This window comes from Centrocercus urophasianus, unplaced genomic scaffold (genome assembly GCF_019232065.1).
Source record: "Centrocercus urophasianus isolate 14NV4802_14NV808 unplaced genomic scaffold, USGS_Curo_1.0 seq_2, whole genome shotgun sequence".
NCBI lineage: Eukaryota > Metazoa > Chordata > Aves > Galliformes > Phasianidae > Centrocercus > Centrocercus urophasianus.
In genome coordinates this window covers 4779819-4785432 of record NW_024884755.1, presented here as the reverse complement: position 1 = coordinate 4785432, position 5614 = coordinate 4779819, and the positions used below count along the sequence as shown (strand labels likewise).

The window sequence follows — 5614 nt, the reverse complement described above, 5'->3', positions numbered from 1 at the left end:
AGTGGCTTATTTGATTGATGAGTTGTAATAACTGCTTTTGGATGCCTTTGTTGTGACAATAGTTCTTCAGCTTCATCCATGTATAATAAATAGCCTAACAAACACATTATTTCTTTTCTTTATTAAGTCATTAATTACACTGCACATTCTTTAACTGCATCAGAAGAGTTTCTGGATAAAACCAACTTACTGTCATCATTATTGAGCGCACTACTCTTACATGGAGTACTTGGAAGTAAATCTACAGGTAATAGAACGTGCCCAACACCACCACAGTCTTTCACTTAACACTTATAGTCAAATCACATTTTATCTAACCTGGAACCATCTGTTTTGGTTATAGAAAGATCAAAAATTCTTTTAAATGCCTTTGTCATGGATTAAGAGAGAACATACAGGCCACAAGTAGAAGTAACCTAAATGCTGTATTTCTGTAAAAATGGATGAACCCCAGAATTTTTCTGAGTTTCAATCAGTTTTAACAAAGAGAAAACATAGAGAATAGAGACAGTACAAACACAGGACAGCTTTTATATTTAAACACATGCCATTCAGCTAGTCAAAAAATTATTCAGACACCACCATTTCAAAGGCGTATTACTGACATATGGTGTCTGACATGTTTCCACAACTGAGTACACAGGCTTTGATGACAACCATGAAAATCACATCTTTCCATGTGAGCAGTTATCAGAGAAACAGGCAAATGAAGACTTAGCTTGGGGTTTTATATTCTTACCGATTCTAAAGGACTGCAAGAACCAAGGTAAGTCTTCTGGCTTTTCAAAACATAGGCGTCCTTTGCTTCAACCATTCCATACCCTGTTCCTCACCTCACAATGGGACCCCACAAACAGCAGAGCATAACTGCTGCTGCTATTGAGCTGTTCTCCCAGAGGCAGCAAACAGACTCAATTAGACACAACAGGCTATTCCGAGGGCTAGTCTCCAACCTGACAGTTTGAGATCCTTGGCATATGGCTTGCGGTTTCATGGTGTATGGAAGGTTACTATTTTGTTATAGGAAAACTAGGTATTAAAGCCTCTTGTGGCACTGAGTCAGGTTAAGACAGGGCTAGATACTCAAGTATCCTAGCCCTGTCAGGACTTAAGGATATCTTAGTGGAAAAAGGCTTCTGGCTTTGCAGGCCAGAATCTCAAGTACCAAATAAGAGGTTGACAAAAAATCCCTCACCCCTCTAACTCATATGTGGGCTTAGAAGGGGTAATTGAGATTTTTGCTTTAGCCTTCACTGCCCAAATTTTGTTTACATTCTCAAGGGAGCAGTTGCTCAGCTCAGAGCCTATCAGAGCAACAATAAAATAAGCAAAGGCAATACTGAAATTTACACAGACACCAAGTTAGGAAGGCCAGGCTGTTGACAGAATGCTGTGCCATCATATATAAATAAACAATTCATTTATAAAAAACTAAACATCTGCACAAAACTAAATTAGCACAACTGAACTCCCTTCTCCCACTACTTAATTCACTTGTCCTAAATAAGTATTTTTCTCTATTAAATAGTAACATACTTCTCCACTGGGATGTGCCAGAGTCTAGCAGTTCATTCATCATTTTAGGCCTCAAACGCCAGTCAGCTGAGGAGTGTTTCCCTATGACTACACTAAATTAGGAACATTTCCAAAGTATTATTCTTTCTCTGGCCCCTTTCGGAGTCTATTCCAGTACCCTTGCTGGTCCCACTGATGCCTGGACAAGGCTTTCAGCTCATAGCTGGCTCATATCCCACCACACTGCAGCACAGCAAGCAAGCTGTCCTCCCTCTGTAGGGACAGACTGTTGCTCAGCTCGAGATGCTGAAACACACTCACTGGCATTCAATGTAAAAATGTCAACTCTTGCAATCAAACCTGCAATTCACTTTGTGTTTTCTGTACTTGAAGTCCCAAGCTTTCTCTTTTTAAGTAAAAATACTGTTAGCATTCATAGAATTTCCATGGTTTATTTTATCAGCCTGTATTCTCCCTGGTGTAAAAAAAGAAAGAAAAAAAGGCCGTATATTTTCTTTTAGTCACCAGTTGGTCCTCCTTTAAGGACCTTGTAAGACATTTTTTTTGTGTATTGTTTCTCTGCATATGTGGGCAGCTTTACTACTTCATCCCCCTCAGGACCACTTAACAACATCAGCAAAGCAATTAAGTGTAGTTTTCAGGAAAATGCCAGAGGCATTACACTGTCTGGATGGGAGTCTCAACCCAATTATTTTCAGCTAGTTGTGAACTGTGGAAAGTGGACTTTACTTCATTATAACTTCAGTTCCCACTGATTAAAAGTCTAGTGTGTTACAGACAGTAAGGAAAAATGAAAACAATTAAACTTTCCGTCAATAAAATGGCTGCATATTCTTCAACATAGGAGTTTACTTCTCTCTAGAGAAGTGATTAAAATGAACTGATTGAACTATAATTTGATTGACTGAAGAGCCTCAATCCATTGCACTAAAGCTTAAATTCCATCTTATTGCTCTATTTAACTCTGAATATAAAAAAAAATTACTTGCAGTGTCACAAACCTCTTACACAGTCATCCAGTTGAAATTTCTTACTACTTAAAGGCTGTGGTAGATTCTGTTCCTTCTCTGCATGATTCACAATAGACTGATGCTGAAAAGTGACAAAGACCCTTAAGAAATGACATTAATATAGCTTTAAAATCTTCATCTTGTACCTATCACATAATCGTCATTTGGGGATTCTAAACTCAACCACAGATCGAGTTGACCTAAGACAATGAAAAAGAATGATGTTCAGGTTATCTACAGCTGTTGCAGCAAGAAAATAATCTCCTCATGAAAACCACAGCCATGAGGAAGCCTCCTACCACAGATCTGCCTTCAGCAAGGTGTAAGGTTGCCAGATGCACAGGTTTGTTTGCATACATACACATTCCTTCAAGGAGATACTAAAGAAAGAGGCACATTTAGCCTGGTTTCAGTGGTAAATTGTGCTGGCTAAGAATCAAGATGCCTAGGATCTCAGGCAAAGATCATTTTCTTTGGACTCGGGGCAAATTTCTACAGTGTTTATTCCACAAGACTATCATCTCTACAGCTGAGTAACTGTTCTGCCAAATTCTGGGACTCCTGTTGCACTAACAAAAAAGCTAGTCAAGAAACATTAAGGCATGCATGCTTTCATTGACAAGCTACTATGATATAGAAAATACCCAACTTAGCATTCACCACTGAAAATTTAACTGAAATGGAATTCCCCTTTAGAAGGTTACCACTCTATTGGTTGACATTTTATTTCTTTAGTTCATATTTTGAATTAAAACACAGCATTTGAAATACAGCTATACTGCAGTAAAATTGAATTGTAATATATTATAGCTTTAAATTAAATTATGTTGGTAATTAAGTGAATGAGGCTGGGTAGGAAGAGCAAATAAAGATGGGCAGCAAGCACTGGGCTAAATTCTTACATGCTTCCTTTCACAGGCAGCTCAAACTCCAAAGGAAGTCAGTAGATATTTTTCTATTACCATCAGCATGAACTGGGACACTGATCCTTGAGCTGTAGTACTTTGTTACTGAGCTCAGTCTGCTGTAGAGCTTTACTCTTCTGGCTGTGACTGACCTACAACGCTAGCTTCACAAGGAAGCCATAGCTTTAATACAAACAGTTCCAACCCTTAGATTCTGCCAATCCCAGCCTTACAGGGATTTCTGACCACACTCACGAGTTACTAATTCACTATACTGTTTGGCTTTATTATGCATAGTTCATACCACAAACATGAAATTCTCCAAGTTTGTTAGCCAAAAGCTACCAAGACTGCACTGGAGTCACTAAGGGAATATTGCTGCACTAAGGTAAAATGCTGCTTCTGCCATTGAAGGTCCACTTTTGACAAATTATATAACTCTTAATAGCTACCTTGCATTACTGGCCTTTTCTTTTGTTTCTCCCTTCATTCTGATTACCAAATGCTATGTCATTCTCTACTCCACCTCAACATCTGTAACTCTGAATGACAGATACACAATAACTGGAAAGGAGACAAGGGCAAATGCTCAACCACAGATTCCAGGGTGCCTCTGGAGACTGCAGGATATTTGCTACATTCCCTGTTCCCAGTTTTAGGCTACACACACCAGAAGCACATAGGGCACCAAACAACCTAAATGCCTATTTGAACCTTTCAGTTCTTACATAGACAGATACACTCACATTTTACAAACCCACCTTTACCTGCATAACAGCTGCATAAGAAAGAGCTGTGTTTGAAGTCATTTATTTTCTTGCAGAACAAGAAACATTTTTGACAGCAAAAAGACAAGCCCCAAGCGTGAAAGTAGCCTCGAGTCTTCTCTTTTTCTGAAATTAGAAAGTGGCATTTATTTGTCTTTCATAGTGCTCCTACAGCCATGGTAGCAAACAGCACATGGGCAGGGTTTCTCACCATGCTGACAGAATGGTCATGAGTAAGCTGAGCAGCATGCAAACAATGTCAAGATGAGGGCAGGACAGGGCCTTCTTCCAAGTCCAACCTGTGAGAGGCAGATGAAGGATGAAGAGGCAGTTCCTGATTCAAGCAATTGCTTAATATATCTCCCTCCCTGAAAAGCATCATCAACTGTATGGTTAGGAACTTGCCAACACTTCCACCAAACTACAAAGAACATCAGGAGAGAAAAAAAAAAAAAGATTCAAGTGGGTTTGAAACACTTCCTGCATGCAGGATCGGCATTTTCTCTTTTCAATATCAAGTTGATTTCAAATATCTGTAATTATGAAAACATATTAAAATGTATTAGCCAGTAGATTTATGTTTGAAAGATGCCATTTTAATTAGAGAGGCCACAATTCTCAGTTTTTGAGCAAATGTGATTACTGCAATTTCTTCATTGAATTATAGCTTCGCTACTTAAGAAAACATTATTTAAAGGGCAGTGTTAGCCACCTACACCACACTGATGAAAATCTCAGCAAAACATAAGGAAACATTTGAATACACTCTTCCTAGCAACCAAGGTCTTTCATCAGAAAAGCAGCATATTTTATTTGTTGATTTGTGGTGGTGTTTTTTTTTTTTCTTCCTTGAACATTATATTTTTCTAGCTTGCACTCCCTCAGCTAATTCATCAAATACCTGGAATATACTTTTCAGTGAAAACGTATGCCACTGACAAAGCCACCTTACTGTTCATATGCTAAAAAAAAAATTAACTGAACTTTTTTCCCCAAAATCCATATTCGAATGCTTGTGTCATCACTATTTATGTGTCGCACTGTGGCAGTGAGGCCACATTCTCAGAATTCTGAGCATCCCTGACTTCCGCTAACAGAAATACCAGGAGGTGAATTTTCATTCCTAATCTTTACATACACTGACCTGCTGTATTACTTCGTAAAATTAACAGCAGTATTTTAAGTAATGCTGAATTTCTACAATTCTAATTGAGTAGAACATAGAGATATCAAATACTTACCTGAACGTTGGTCTGTCTTTTCAGGCTGGGACAACTTTGATGTTGTTACTCGAGAAATGGATCTTTTTGGATCTCTTTTGGATCTCCTAAGTACTTCATAGAATGCTGGAGATCCAATTAAAAAAAAAAAAAAAAAAAAAAAAAAAAAAAAAAAA

At 38.2% G+C, this 5614-nt stretch overlaps 1 long non-coding RNA gene across 1 annotated transcript; it reads right to left on the bottom strand.

Annotated features, from left to right (window-relative positions):
• Positions 1-4162: 4162 nt before the first annotated feature.
• On the bottom strand, positions 4163-5560 carry LOC122161889. The gene is made up of 3 exons (XR_006169326.1): positions 5460-5560; positions 4430-4517; positions 4163-4344 (listed from the first exon to the last, which is right to left on the bottom strand). It is a non-coding gene; the product is annotated as an uncharacterized LOC122161889 (long non-coding RNA).
• Between the last annotated feature and the right edge of the window lie 54 nt (positions 5561-5614).